General features: G+C 42.6%; 1 protein-coding gene across 2 annotated transcripts in view; it reads right to left on the bottom strand.

The window, feature by feature from the left end:
* The window catches only part of LOC121193664 (SPRY domain-containing SOCS box protein 4-like), a 68697-nt gene that overhangs the window by 38907 nt on the left and 13540 nt on the right, over positions 1-16250 (bottom strand). Inside the window, exon 1 of one of the 2 annotated variants that reach the window (XM_041056078.1) lies at positions 3969-4263. The exons of the other annotated variant lie outside the window; for it this stretch is intronic. The gene's annotated coding sequence lies outside the window, so the exon portion shown is untranslated. Of the gene's footprint in view, positions 1-3968; positions 4264-16250 lie in introns of those variants that run through there. 2 annotated transcript variants of the gene reach the window in all.

Raw genomic sequence — 16250 nt, 5'->3', positions numbered from 1 at the left:
TATTGTAAGGTTTCCAAGTGACCAGGAGAGCCCTGCCAGGAAAAGCACTTTTTTTCCGTTATGATCTTTGTACATATAAAACAAATGAGATAACAACATGCTAATTAGTGAACTTACGTACTAATAATTATTGGATTTTGTTACTTCTGGACAAAGCCAGTCTAGGTGTTTTCTTCATTTTCTGTCCTTTACACTAAGCTAAGATAACTGGCTGCTGGATGGAGCCTTCTTCTCAGCAAGAAAGATAACAAGCATATTTCCCAAAATGTCAAAAGTATTCCTTTAAAACATTTTCATTCACCTTACAGAGAAAAGTTTATGACCTGCAACAAAGCTGATCTCAATTTCAGAAAAAAAAAAAAAACTTCCATGACTTGCCCCCAAGACCACTGAGATACCAGGCACAGTCATTTGGAAAGACAGTCCGTGCAATGAAACATTTAATGAGCTGCAAGTAAAACATTTCATGCGTCTGTTTCAGTTATCGCAAAAGTGATTCAGAAGCTTACTCCTGAAATATTGAGGCGCCTGCCTTTTTCTTGGGAATGGCTATGAGTCTGCATTAAAGTATTTCAAGCAGTGTGCAAAATTAATTTTTTCAGTCACCTGTCAAGGGTCAGTGAACTCGAATTATTCCAGTCGTTGTGAATTCTCATTTAAGTACAGAGTCAGGTACTTGTGTTAATTTAAAAATTGCTCACTCGCTGATATGTTGGTCAAGCTTGAAATTCGACATGAAAAGCTGCACAACTCTAATAACAAGGAAATAATTTTGAAGTTGAGGTACGGGCAAAGGCCAAACTAATTTTGTGCCTCATAATAACAGACGTGTGTGTGTGTGGTTTTGCTCATCCCTGTGCTCTTGTTTTGTCTTTTTTTGCACAAAGACTTTTATTCATGGACCTAAACTCAGACTGTATCGCTTCATCCCTGGCATTACATAACTGATTTTAAACCACTCTGACCTTATCTGAACCTCAACTGCCATCCTAAGTTACCTCATTCCTATGACGTCTGAAAAATGAATCACAAAGTGGTCACTTCTTCCACTTTCCACTGCCGGAGGCACAAACAGAGCTCACGTGCAACCACAAACACACAGACACATTTATACTATATCTCTTCACAGCAAACAGCTGTACCCACTAGATTAAACAAACTACCATCCTCTCTACATTGCTGACATTCATTCCTACTGAGGGAATCCCTGGGTAGCTAAAGATGCCAGAGCCAGACATAAACTGTACAGTCTGGCTTGTAACAGGATGTCAAAATACAGGCTGAGACACCAAACTGAGACTTTAAACTTAACTTGCAGCTGATGAGAAGAAGTGGTGCACTCATACAGACATCTCTGGACTTATTAGGCAGTTGTGGAAGGAGATATCACCACTCTTTTATCACTGTCACTCTTTGTAGGTCTGTTTCCTCGCACATCTTTCTCCTGTCTTCACCAAGTTTCTATCCTTTTCTCCCACATTTTTCCTCCACTTTTTTTTTTCCGTATTCCCATATCCATTTGTCTCTGTCCCTGTCTCTCTGCATGTCTGTCTCTCTCTCTCTGTCTGTCTTTCTTCTGCCTTACTGCACCAGTAAATCCATGGAGACTACAGCAGAGCTGACATCCTATCAGTTGGTCTCTCAGGCCGGCCATCAAATGCCACACCAAATGCCCCAGCGTCTACCATGCGGCAATCAATGCGAGCTCAGCATGCAGGAAAAGCAAAGTCTGCAAAACACAGAGCACAAGCAAATTCACACGCAGCTGCATACTAGTATACATGCTCACTGACGGCCGCAAACCCCCTCACACAGAGATGAAATTGACTATGTATGTGTTGTGGAAGAAATGACCTTTACACGCGAGCTGGTGGTTGCCTTTGGTGAGATTTCCCTGATGCATCACTTTCATGCATTCCCACTCCAGTTAGAAAAGAAAGTCCCTCCCTCTCTTTCTTCCATCAGTCTGAGCGCTTTACAAAATAACTCCAGTCAGTGATCCCCTAATGAATCATGTTCCTTCACCCACATCTTCCTCTTCTGCCTACATGAACGTACTCTTCTCTTGAAATTAACAATTCCAGTGTAAAATTCCCTCAGTCTTTTTCTTAAATTCTGAAATTCCATAGTTGGTAATGTAGGAACTGACACTTAACACACACGCACACACACACACACACACACTCACAGAGAAGGCCTTGGCGGTGCCATCCATAAAGCTCTCTGGTCTGGAGTAGCACTACATTCAGGTGGCAGATTCACAACCCCAGCAGTAATGAAACTGAACCAAAGTGTGCCCGAATATGACGCACTAATGCTTTCACAAGAGAGTGACGAAACCTCTCACAGAAGTCAAACACAACCCATGTTTTTTTTGTTTTTTTTGTTTTTTTAAACTCTTACATTATGGAATGATATCTGAAATGGCATTTAAGTTATTTATTGAGAAACGAGACTACATTCATTACAAAATTGACTGCCAATCCATTCAGTAGTTGTTGAGCTATTTCTGTCTGGATGAAAGTGGTGAACCAACCAACCGACGGACATTACTGCTTGCGTGGGCAAAAATGCCTAATCTTCATGAGCATTTGATGCTTTTTCTGTTTTATATAACTGTAAATTGAACATATTTGGGTTGTGGACTGGTGAGCAAACAGAACAAGTAGTTTAAAGATGTTGCTTTGTGCCTTGGTAACTTGAGAAGTGCAATGTTCTCTATTCTGACATTTTATAGACTAAGCAATTCATCAATTGGTCAAACAATGATTGAGAGATAATGGAAATACACAAACACACACACACACACACAAATGCTCATGTTTTATGATTGGGGCACTTGTCTCTCTCACCACGGTGTTCTCCAAAATTGCTCTGTGCAAAGTGGAACATAGGGTGACTGTGTCAGGACATTTGACAAGGGAAAGTACATCCACACAAGCATGCACACACAAACAGCATGATATCGAGAAACCTCCCCACTGTTCTCAAATTACAACCAGAGAAAGAAAGAGAGGATGAAGAGAAAGAAAGGAAGGAAATTAGAAACAGTGCCTAAATAGAGCAATTATTTAAATAAAGGGACTAACTATAAAAAGGCAGAGGCTGCGGTGGAGAAAGGCTGTGTGGATTTGAGTGAAATAAAGAGAGCGAGAGAGAACACAAACAATGGAAGAGATGGAGAAAGAGAGAGAGAAACAGAGGTCAGCAGCTGACAAAACAAAAGGATAAAGTCAGAAAGGAGAGCTGCTATCTCTCTATCCCAGGACGGACCACACAAATACACCCTCCCACCCCAATCCATAGACTAAACACAACACAGTGAGAAAAGCTACTGCAGGCAGTGCGGAGCGAGCCGTCAGATTAGGGGTGTTTGTAACGTATAGACAAACGGTGTGTTTAAAAATAGAAAGCAGGATGTATCCTATTATTGTATGTGAGCGGTGGAAATCCTTGGGTAGCTTATCCCAGAACTCTCAACTCTCTATCTCTGCCAAACAAAAGCAGACACACACACACACACATACACACATACACACACACACACACACACAGGGGTATCCCAGCTGGCCAGCTGGGGCCTTGAGACCATTAAGAAAATTAAAGGCGACAGAAGATGAGCAATAGGGGGGAGAGAGGGAGGAAAGAGGAGAGGCCGAGTGCGTGGTCTCATCCACAGGAGAAGAAAATGGTGAGAGTATATCATCAAAAGGTTAACAGCAGCAGTATGTGGGCTGACCTTGTCCAGTGTAAACAGAATGAATCATGAATCATACTTCCAGCTTGTGTTGTATATCATTGTATAAACTCTCACAAAGCACGCTGCATCACATACAGATGTACTGATACTCTTTCTTCCACAAGTACACACTCACTCCTGAAACAACAACAATCTTCTTTCAGATGAGGCATATTTCAGCGATGACACACTACACCTTGTAGACAACACAACAGATCCAGCCACTTACAGTGAATCTCCAGTGACTCTTCTCATGTCTCGCTGCGTGAAGCTTTTCAGCCTGAGTCCATGTTCAAGTCCAAACAGCAGCCAAAACACAGCTAAACTCCTCCAGCCAGCCGCCGGCAGCGAGAGAGCCCGAGTAGACAGGAGGAAGGGAAGACCATCAGCCAGCAAGTCTGTCTGAGACAGAAAAAGAGAGACTCCCTCTTTCCTCAGAGGGCTGCCTACCTCTCCCTCCTCCTCCCTCCTCTCTTGTTCCCTCCCTCTTTTCCCTCCCTGGAGCTTATCTGTCCTGAGGCTATCACTTCTTCCTCGCCCCCCGACCCCCTCCACCTTCCCCCAACACACTCCAACTCTAAAGTGTGTTTCCAAGGCAGCGTCGTCACGGCCGCTGACAACTACAGCTCCGAACAGACTTTCAGCCCCACTCCCGTTTCAGTTCCCTTTCAGTCTTTCCGAGAGAGTGAGGGAGAGCGAAGAGGAGGGGAGAGTGAGAGAGTGAGAGAGAGAGAGAGAGAGAGAGAGAGAGAGACATGAAGGGCTGAAAGCCGATCCCCTCTGATCTCATCAAGCAAAGTTACCAACAGCAACCAGGCCGGCAGGCAGCTGAGAGAAACACCCGGTTTGCCTTCCCTTCCTGATCCCCCCCCCCCCGCCCTTCTTACAAAGAGCTCACACCAAGCCAACCAAACCAAACCAAACCAAACTCCCCCCTCCTCCCTCTGTTAGAGACACACCACCACACATGTGCACATACGCACACCTACACGTGCCGCAAATGCTGCACGAGTGGAGCATGTGCACATTTTTGGCACCAAGGTGAGAAAGTCCTGCCATGTCATGTGTCAAGAAGTACTTGTAAGATTAAAATATAAATATATATACATATAAATATAACATAAGAATAACACTAAAAAAAGATGAATTAAAAAGTCACAAATCACAAGAATTTGCAGTAAATTGTAAAACTATCAAAAGAAAAAATACTCTTTCTATAATGTTAGATTGTTGTTGCAGAGTACAAAGCGTTCCTTTTTCCTACTTAACATTTCTGCAATTAACACATGACATCCAGTACTATCTGGCCAATGACCTGCACTGTTTAGTTCTGCTCTATTGCGCTCTGTTCTTTCCTGTTGTCATATTGTATTTTCGCCCACATCTGCAAATTACTGCATAACTTGGCTCTGAGGTGTTGTGATGACTAAGTTCATTTATCAGCCTTTTCCCGCAGCTACATCAGTCATTCACAAAGTCGGGGAAGTGAGGACAGCATTTGGAATAGCACATGCTTTCTCTTTCTCTTTCACTACTAGAACTTTTCATCTCCATGTGGCATTTAAAGACAAGCCACGCACACTCACACATACGCATTAGCACTCTCACATACAGCTTGTGTGTGTGTGCAACCACATGTGCGCACTCCATACATGCACATACATGTACATTGGTGAGACAGACTTCAGTGTTCACAGTCATGCAGAGCTGAGGCCCAGCCAGCTCACTTCCTGTCTGGACTTCCTTTTCCCAGGACTGCTGTGACCGCCAGGGAACCAAACTCTCCACAACACCTCCTCTCCCACTTACCATATCATTACATCACATGTCCACCGAGGCATTCAAATGTAACGTGCAGTAAGACAGAGATGCGGGATGGTAAATCATAGTTTTGTCTGGCAAAGCGGACGTGCAAGGACGAGGTGCAACTAAATGACACACAGTCAGCCATCTTTCACACACACACGCACACACACACACACACACACATACACACACACACACACACACACACACACACAAAAACACACTCAAAGGAATAGTTTGACACTCCCTGATAGAAAGTAAATAAGCATATCTGTCTGTTAAATATGAGGCAAGTAGGACATGGTTAGCTTAGCTAGGTAGGTTTAACTTGTACAAAAAGCAAACCTGAAAAACATTTGCCGTTTTCATTTTTATGCATCATATACATAGGAATTAAACAAACAAAATATATATGATGTTAGTAAGTGAGCTTTAGAGGTACTGCTAGCTGGATTTTGTGAGTCTTTGTGTCAAGCTATGCTAACTGTCTGCTAGCTGTAGCCTTATATTTAAAGGATGGACATGAGATGACCCCCTTGAAAATAGTAAGTGAAACATACTTATTAATTTGATAATTATTCTACTGATAATTATTCAGCACACATGCTCACATACATACAAAGTGTGTACACATCAACTGGCCTCCTTCAGACTGGGAGCTAGAGAGAGGAAATGTGCAGATCTGTACAAACACACAATGGCAGCTATGGATCACCTGAAGCAGACATATGGGTTAGACACATAACCTTTTCCCCCCACACATACGGGGAATTCATGCATGTGTGCACACACGCACACACACACACACACACACACACACACACACACACACACACACACCTCAACCTCAAAACTGACTCATTCCTCTAGAGAGCAGCTGCTGTAGGTCAGTGGTTTTGAATGTAAGCAGTCACTGTAGGCTTGGCATAATACACACAGGTCAATCCACGAAAGTCGTGCTGCTGTGAGGCCATGTTCAGGTTTTATAGTCTGAGGAAGTATTTCACTAACGATGTTTCCCCGTGTGAAAGTGTTACCTTATTTGTAGTTTTAGGCAGTTGTGTGCACGAAGCAAGTTAAATGTTTTTGGTTGGTTGTTTACAATAGCTTAATTCCTGTAATCCTATCACTCCAGAAACCTAAATCCTATCACTGCAGAAATCCATCAATTCGTCCACATGAAATGTTGCTCCTTCCAAGACCTAGAAGAGGATTGTGGAAGTCTTGATTTGCAATATGACACAAGAGGCACGACCTGGCGATGCTGCACTGATCGTAAAGGATCAGCTTTAAGGACATGTGGAATTACTGAGTACACGACTGCATCCTCTGGCTCAGCTCATTATTTTAACGCTACTAGTTTACAGTTTAATTTGCATATAGAAAACAAACCCACACACTGGGGCCCCTAATTCTGCTGGATTAGAGGCTTTTCTGAGTTTTAGGAGGCTTTGCTTCAAACCAGTGATCACCGAAATTGTGTTGTCCAGCATCACAGCAGTCACATACTACTTTCTGATAAAGTAACATCAGGAGTTTAAGATGAAGTCCTCAGTTTATTTGACCATTTTAATGATTTTATATCTGTAATTTCTTTGATTGTAAAGCTCAGATCTAAATTTGAATTTTGAGTTTGTATCATATAGTGTGCCTCACTACTTGTGTACATAGATAAATGCACAAGTTCTGATTTGTTCATGTTTACATGTAGAATACTTTCTGCTCCTATCAGTATCCATTTTATGTCACTATGTGACTTGTCAGTAAATTGCTGCACAAATCCATTTGAAATATCTGTACATTCATCAGTGATTCTCCAGTCTAACAAAGGGCTTCACTCTCACTTCTATCACTGCAAATAAGAACCCAGAGATACAGCTTCAAACAGAGGATTGAGTCTGTGGTACATCCCCCATCTTCTCTGCTGGACCCTGCCATAAATTGCCCCCTGATTTTCTACCTCAAGGCACATTCACACTTAAGGGACCCCATGGGGTCTGCAGACACGTGTGTGTGTGTGTGTGTGTGTGTGTGTGTGTGTGTGTGTGTGTGTGTGTGTGTGTGTGTGTGTGTGTGTGTGTGTGTGTGTGTGTGAGTTAATCTGCAGGACAATGGGGGCCCTGTCCTCACCCCACACACACAGAATTAGGGCTAGGGGCCTCACAGCTGAGCAGCTTACTGACAATAGAAACTGGAGGCGTGTGTGCATGTGCATTTGTGTGTGTGTGTGTGTGTATACACTGCCTCCTGCCAACACACGTGTCAACCACAAAGCCATCCAACTGTCCACATGGCCCAAGGGAGAAGGATTGACAGGGAGGGACGGATAGATAGATGGACAGAGGGGAGGAACAGGAGTGCAGAAGAAAGGAAAAGGGAGGATCAGGGGTCTGAAACACAGCCTCAGGGTGAAGAGTGAGGACAGTTAGAGGGGGGAAAAAGAAACAGTAGATGGTAGAATTACCCTGTACAGATGGCAGAAAGAAAGAGCGTCAGGCGCACGGCCAGTCTAGCCGAGGTAACAGAGAAAGAGGTACGATGGAGGACATACTGGCTTATTTTGTGTTCAGCTGTTCTTTTCACGCGTGGGCCAAAATACACTGAAACATTTATATTCCTGCACTTGTGAGGACCTTCCATTGATTACAGTCATTCTGCAATTATCTACTCTGACCTGAAACTGTTTTTACTTCTAATTTAACAGGATTAGTTTGTTATAGTTTCAAACATGCTTAGGTTAAACTAATCCCTGATCAAATCCAACTCAAATCTTCATGTCATGAGTGGTAAAATGTCCTCATGTCAGAGGGTTGTCCTCACCTTTCTCTGCCTGTGAGGATGTTCATAAGAAGATGAGAGCACCAACATTCAGCTGTCAAAGGATCACTGAAACAAACTCCACTCCTTTCCCTCTTACACACACACACACACACACACACACACACGCACACATCAATACAGATGCTGGCCATCTGAGTACAGCAGGTAGGCATTAATTCAGCCTGGCTGCACAATCAATGGTAAATGGAGGCAGCGGGAGGGACAGACAGCGATCTGCTGCTTTCATTTCCCTCTCTCTCTCTCTCTCTCTCTCTCTCTCTCTCTCTCTCCCTCTCTCTCTCTCTCTCTCCCTCCCTCTCTCTCTCTCTCCCTCCATTAAAACACAACCTTTCCATGTCTTGTTTCATTATAGGAAAGCTCTCTCAGTGAGTCACTGGCTCACTTTGTACAGCACGCAGGCAGTTTTCTCTCTCTTCCCTTCAGTGACACTGTCACTGGGTATCACATACTTCCCTCTGTCTGTACAATATACAACTCTGTTTTTGTCATTAATGAAGACTAATCTGCAAACCTTGTTTGTATGTGCCGAGTTTTCCATTCACACCACTGTTGGACTGCAGTTTGCAGTTCACACTCTTTTTTGGTTTTCGTAGCCTGCTTCAGCCAGCAGTTTTACCCAATTTCCACCAAACTGTAGTTTACCATTTTTTGTAGTGTTTGTTATTTCAGAGCCTGAAGAATAGAGTGTGTCAGGAAGTCAAAAATGCTTCACATGACAGTAAGAGGATCATTTGACAATCTTATGTTCAGCATTTCCTGTTTACAGTAGATCAGGATTTTCAAAGTTATCTACTTCAGACTAGAGACAGTTTTCAGGAATATCTTCCTTCAGTGGTTTAACACTGGCCTTCAGTTCAATTTATGTCTCCCCCTCACTTTTATACCTGCCCAATGGTCTTTTTCTCACCATTCTTCCCTTTTTCTGTTCTATGCCTTCCCCTCCCTCCCTCCCTCCAGCCCTTCATCTCTCCTCTTTCCTTCTCTTCTTCCCTTACATCACTGTCTCTGCTCTGCCACTCCAGCACCTCCATTACCACTCCCTTCCTCCCACCATTTTTCTTTCCACAGCTAATCCTCCTCTTTTTTATATTCTCCTTTATTTCTCCCTTCTGTGCCCTCCCTCCACCCTTTTCTCCAGCATCTGCTCATCTGCGTCTGTCACTGATGACCCCTAGTTGCCACGTGCCAAGTCCTCCTCTCAGGGTCCCACAGAGACCCTAAATCATTAAACCACACACTCTCTCTCTCACACACACACACACACACACACACACACACACACACACACACACACACACACACACACACACACACACACACTGAGACTTGTGATAGTTGGCTGTCTCCATCCCATAGAAAGCGAGAAAAGCACACAAATTTAACCTCTGATTGCAGACTCTCATTACATTGCTGTATCATTTGTCAATTAAATGTCTTATAAAGGCCAAATCCTTCAATTAAATGGGCCTGGACAACATGTGCAGAGAATCTCAACAGATACAAGATTGTCACTCTAAAGCGGCTCATTACATTACAGCTTACAACACACCAGCGTTGACACTGGCATCTGCGTTTGGGCTTAACACTGTGCTAAAGCACACTAGCTTTAGGACTCTGTAGCTAATGGGAAAGACTGTAAATAAATGGATCGCATCCTGTAGGCCTCTAACAACACAAAAGTTAAGGACTCAGTGTCGATATTATTAATAGTAAAGTAGTGTCTGTAAATCTCTTTTACTGGCCAACCTGCAAGGCCAGAAGTGTCACCTGCAAACTGCATTGTAAATTTAGCTTATGCTCAGCTGCAACAATTACTGGGATGTTGCAATATACAGCAGCTTACCACAGGGGTGGAAAAAAAACTTGTCCACCACATCACATTGCTTCTAGCACACTGGCGTCTCTCCAAGACATGCTGCTTTAAAGACTTTTCACTTGTTTATTATGGCTCGCAGCTTTCAAGACTACTTTTTATTGTATGAACATGTCATTTTGTGGGAAATTGGAAATTGGCTCATCTTTTGCGTCACGTCAAGGTCCGACAACTGTGAAGGTGCTACAGGAAAAGGGATTTTACAAACGATACTGACACACGTCCAACTTCGCCTCCTCAAACTGGTCAGGTGCCGACACATCTGCTAGACTCGGTGTCTGTGTCTCACGTAGTTAGGCGTGTGCTCAAGCCCACGTGTTCAACTGCACATGGCTATTGTGAAAATCTTTTTGCACTAGTCATTTTTCAAGTGAATCAACCATTGTTTCAAAATCATGAGTCATAGCTCCAAAACAAGAAACCAGGTCAGAGTCACGCAGACAGACGATCAGATAGAAAAATACAGACAGAGACAGCAGTAATCGGTGGAGACATAGATAAATTATCTCTATCCCCCCACACACAGAAAAGAACAAGGTGCTGGACAGCTAGGCTTGAGGGTACATCCTTCACTATCACACACAGATCGCAGGACAGATTTTATTTGACACTTTTATCTCGTGTCAAATGTTGTTAAATATTGTCATGGGAGATACGGACAAACACAGAAAACACAGGAAAAACACACACAAAACACAAGTTAATGCCCGAGAATGCAAAATCATCACTAGGCCACTAGAATCATAATTCATCCATTCATATTTTAATCTGAAATATACTGTAATAACTGAAGGGTTCAGAAAGTGCCCAGGTATCGACCTTTTTAAAACAATGTTGAGGGCTGAAATCCTCCAGAGTTCAGTCTACATGGACATGTCTTTATCCAGTATGTGACTGACCGAGCCAGGGCCAAAAGTGAAAGGTCAGTTAAATACATTGACCGCAGGGTTGACAGTAGGGCTGGGCGATATGGACCAAAAATCATATCCCGATATCTTCAGGCTGAATATCGATTTACGATATATATCCCGATATTTTCATCACAAAGTGAGAGCAAATGTTCAGTCAAAGTCAAAGCCAAATATGACATGTCACATGTCACGATTAATTTATTTAACCTCTATTTAACAATCAGTTTTTCAACAGAGACCTGGTCGAAATAGCAGCATAAAACACAAAGTAAAACACCAATAGCCAAGTGTAATATGTGACCGAAGCACTGCATCCTCAGCCACCCATTCAGCTCTGGAAGCGGTGCTGAGAGCTCCAGGTTAGCAGCTTGCTTGGATCAGATCAGATCAGAATCAGAAAAAACTTTATTAATTCCCGTAGGGAAATTTTTTGAAGTCACCCGAGATAGCAATGAATGCACTCGGGTGCGGAGTCTGTAACCGGGCTATTGCAGAGTGAATGACGTCACACGCGGTGTTTGGGTTTGCAGAGGGGGGAACATAAACTGCCACCATGATAACATGAGAAAACTCCCTGGGCAGATAATATGGACGAATTCCGACAGCACACAGTTCAACATCCGGGCCACAGATGTGCTCCTTCACGGTGATGTGAGCGGGGTTACACCACCGATTATTCACCAGAACGGCAAGCCCTCCTCCTTTGCGCTTACCGCTCCTCTGTCGGCACGGACAGTGTGGAAGCCCCTGATGGTAGCGTTATCATCAGGAACATCCTGGTGCAGCCATGTCTCCGTGAAGCACATCACACTACACTCACGATACTCCCTCTGACTCTGGGCCAGCGCCATCAGCTCGTCCATCTTATTTGCGAGGGACCTCACGTTCCCCATGATGATAGAGGGGAGACACGGCTTAATACTTCTCCTTTGATGTTTCAGAGCCTCCCTCTTCCTCCGTAACTTTTTGTTTCCTCTGCATCCCCGGTGTGTCTTGCGCCAAATTTCAACAGGGATCTCCTCTTGCCTTGTCAGTGAAAAAGCCTTGAGGTCTAACAGCTGATCCCTGGTGTAAATAATGCGGGCCATGTGGTGTTGTTGCGTCGCTACGCCGAAAAAAAGTAACGCAACGGCAAACAAAAGCCCCAAAAATCTCACAACCCACATGTTTCAGTGTGATGAAAAGAAAGTAATCCAACGTATTAAAGAAAAATAACGAAAAGTGCCTCAAAGATAAGAAAAGTAGAATAAAAGTGAAAGAAAATCGGGAGCTGCCGTAACAGGCTGCACACGTAGTGACGCATGCGCACTGGATGGGTCAAGGCTCACAGCGCAAGTTTGAACTATATCGATATATACGATATGACCTAATTTCATATCCCATTTAAAAATATATCGATATATATTTTATATCGATATATCGCCCAGCCCTAGTTGACAGTCATCAATAAACTACACACACAGATAGAGTTATCAGGACATCACTCAGCAAATTCATGCACAACACCCAGCATGTTTAGCTTCCTACCTTTTCCTTCTTCCTTGTGTTGTGCGATCAGAAACTGTGCAGTGGTGGGTTTTTAGAAATCTGTTTGTTAGAGCAGCATTTAAAGTTCCCATCAACCCAGGTTTCATATTTTTCCATTTATGGCATGTCACGCTGTGCAAAGAGGCCCATTTACAAAACATGATATTAGCCTTGTCACGCAGGGTGATGTGCGTCTGTTTTGTTGTCGTACTGTGTGACAACTCTTTTTTTTGTTATTACAAGTTTGATGTGTGTGTGTGATGTTTTCATCGCCCCCCTGCTTCCCCGCCGAGTCCGCATTTCTGCATGTTTGTGTGTAACTCAGCGAAACAGAGGTGTAAACGTGCCATAGCAAAACATCATTTGTACCTGTAAGTCAAGGCCTGAACACCTGCAGCACCTGCCATCCTGAGAAACTGAACTGATCAGATAAAGGCTGCCAACCATTGTTCATGGCCACGTTGTCATTCTAATAACCAAAAAATGTTTGATTGTGAAATGACGATCACAACTTACACAGCTGGCAGCTCATCAAAGTTACCAAACACCACATGAAGTACTGGGAGCTACTTGAGGTTTGAAATTTAAAACATTTAATTGACCTTTTCTCTACAGGAGAGAAAAGACTCATTTTTTATTAAATAAATTTGCACATTTTTCCTGTAAACAAACAAAGTTATATATTCATTAACTGTTTCTCACCAAAACACACCGTGTGTACTTTTGTGGCGACAACCAAAGTCTTAAGAGTATCTCCCTTCTCCTAAAAAAAATATCTGCAAAGCTGATTTTTTGACGTTCATTGTTTACGTCCATGTTTGCTAGCAGTCTGCGTTTCTTCACACATTACTGCCACCAACCGTCAGTCAGTGGAACAGCATAAAACTGGCATGGAATGTATCGCATCCTCATGTGCGCACACCATATACAAACGTAACAGGAATCCAGTCCGCAAAACATAGCTCCACGGCTCTTTAACTCCCCAACATACCTTCAAAATTAAGAAAATTTTGATCAGAACTTGACCCCTTAAGCCAATTTCTCCAAATCCTTGTTTGCACTGTATCTTTGTAATCAAAACATTAATGTATAAAACGACATGTGTACTGGCATTGTTGTAAATGTAAATTCAAAAAGTACAAACAAGAGCAAAGGAAGAGGCGTGGGAAAGGAAATCAGTGAGTCATGTGACAAAAAGTTATTCAGGGAAATTTCAAACTACTAGATAGTTTCAGTCAGAGTTGATAAGATAAACAGTTAAAATAAATAAAGAGTTGGACACACACACACACACAAACACACAGCACAGAGCAGAGTGACAGCAGCCACACAGACAGACCTTGTCCGACAGCAGGAGTCAGTAGCAGGTAGAGCAACACGCTGGAGACGACAGACCCGTTAAAGAAGAGTCGAAGAGTTCAGACTAGGACTGAGTGGTACGGAGCAGCATTCTGGTCAACACAGCAGCACAGCCAGCAGTTTCTCAGCCCACAGCAACTTAGCAGCTTATGGCAGCTCCATTTCCTCCAGACAGACTGGTTGGGAGAACCAGGCTGCTACAGTAATCTACTTTACTTTGGGATTAGCAGCTCTCTGCAGGTGTCACTCTCCGTCCGTCCGTCTGCCTGTCTTGACCTCTCCTTCATTATGTGACTCATTCATTCAGTCATACTCTTATATATTCTGCAAAATAGCAATCTAATATTACGCTGGTAATGACAATAAAGTTTTCTTTTAATCCTAAATGTTATTTACCAGAGAAACACAGGAGTCTCTGGGATAATTCAAAACAAGTATGTTTCTCTGAGTTGTTAACTATCTAAAGATTAGCTAACATTAGCCACCATAAGTTGGTTATAGCAGATTAAGGCTGTACCAACAAAACCCCTGAGAGAACTGAATTGAAAAAGGGTAACTTTTAATTTGTAAGAATAGAGCTGTTATTTTAGAAGTTATTTTAAAAGTTACATAGTTTTCACAACACTACAGGGTTATTTTATGGCAATCAGTTGAAATTATTTTAGTTTACTTTCTAATAAATCTTTTTTTTTTTTATGGAGACAAAGCAAGTCAGAGGCACAGAACAGAGTTGTAGCAAATTCAAAACACGTCCTTGTTGTAACTTTGGACAAAAACCTGAGCTAGAGTTGCTAAATTCATCTAACATTTACACAGAATATTAAAGTAAATTAAGTTAAACTGAATTTATTGTTAGGTTCCTATAAAGAGCAAAACTCTATCTTCTGGGCCAAGTGGCTGTGATAACATTTTGCTCGCACAGGGTTTGAAAAGGGCAATGGTGTGACAACATTAGCAACAGCTTTAAAACAGAGCTTAGAGGTATCGCAACACAAATGAACAGACATTTTAGCAGTTCCACCCACTGCTAAGTTTAGTATATCAGTGTATCACAAGGAAGCAGCTCAGCAGTGCCACAGACGCATGCAGCAGACGGTATAGGTTACATTTCCAAAAAGGTGGTTTAGATAAGCAGGTTAAACTGTGGACACACTGTGGTTAAAACCTGTGTGACAGCTCGTGTTTGTGAAGCCTCGTGCACGTTACTGTCCAGCAGGGTTTGTTCTGTGGGGGCAAAAAAAAAATGATTCAAAATATTTCCATTTTGCTTTAAGAGCTGTTTTCACATGTAGCCGCCTTAATCTCACTGTGACTCTCAGTGGGGCTTTTTGGAACTTTTTGTGCAATGTCCTACAAACCAGACTGGGACACCCACGTCTGAGAAAACAGAAAATCTGGAAATGCTGTTGGCTATAGCTTCCCATTTAATTGGCAGAGGTGGGGGCAGTATCAATCTTCTCATCTTCTTATAAGTGAATATTTCCCCACAACGTCATACTTCTGCTTTAGTGCGGCTGGTGTTATTCAGACTACACTGCACTGTAGTGCTAATACAGCTAGTCAGTGGACAAATAATCAGCTGGCCAAAATTTTAAGTCACCTGTCACGGAAAACTTCCAAATAGCTGCCGGTTCAGACCTTTCAAATGTGAGGATTTGCTGCTTCTCTTTGTTTTATATCATTACAAATTTATTACTTTTGGCTAAGTCTTATTCAGACTGTATTTATCTATTTAGAGAGGCAAAACAGATCAACTTTGTATTAAAGAATCAGTGAGAGATTTGTTGGCCCCGGAGCTTAACGAATCTGGGTATTTTATCAACTTGGAACCAGGTCCAAAATAGCACTGTCTGCTGAAACCCATCCCTAGTTGAAGCTCTACTCCACTGCATATAAATGTGAAAGTAAACATCATAGTTCTTTACCCAGTTTATTGGAATGTGAATAAGCACCCTTAATCAGATTACTGTGTGCATGTAACTGACTTATTTCCCTCATACGCAAAATATGTTATGTCAACACAAGCAGTAGCGAATGAGAGTGTCAGTAAACATTCAAACCCTACAAGCGCCAAGTGATGCATTTCAGTTTTGTGCTGGCATGTAAATAAAGCCAGACCTTGCTGTAGTGAGAGGAGAAGCGTTACAAACAGGAGAGCTGGGTAAAACTCAGTGGAGCAAAAGCGCCGTACGTT

This window comes from Toxotes jaculatrix, chromosome 14 (assembly GCF_017976425.1).
Source record: "Toxotes jaculatrix isolate fToxJac2 chromosome 14, fToxJac2.pri, whole genome shotgun sequence".
NCBI classification, from domain to species: domain Eukaryota; kingdom Metazoa; phylum Chordata; class Actinopteri; family Toxotidae; genus Toxotes; species Toxotes jaculatrix.
Note: the sequence above shows the minus strand (reverse complement) of the source record. Positions and strands in the feature narration are given on the sequence as shown.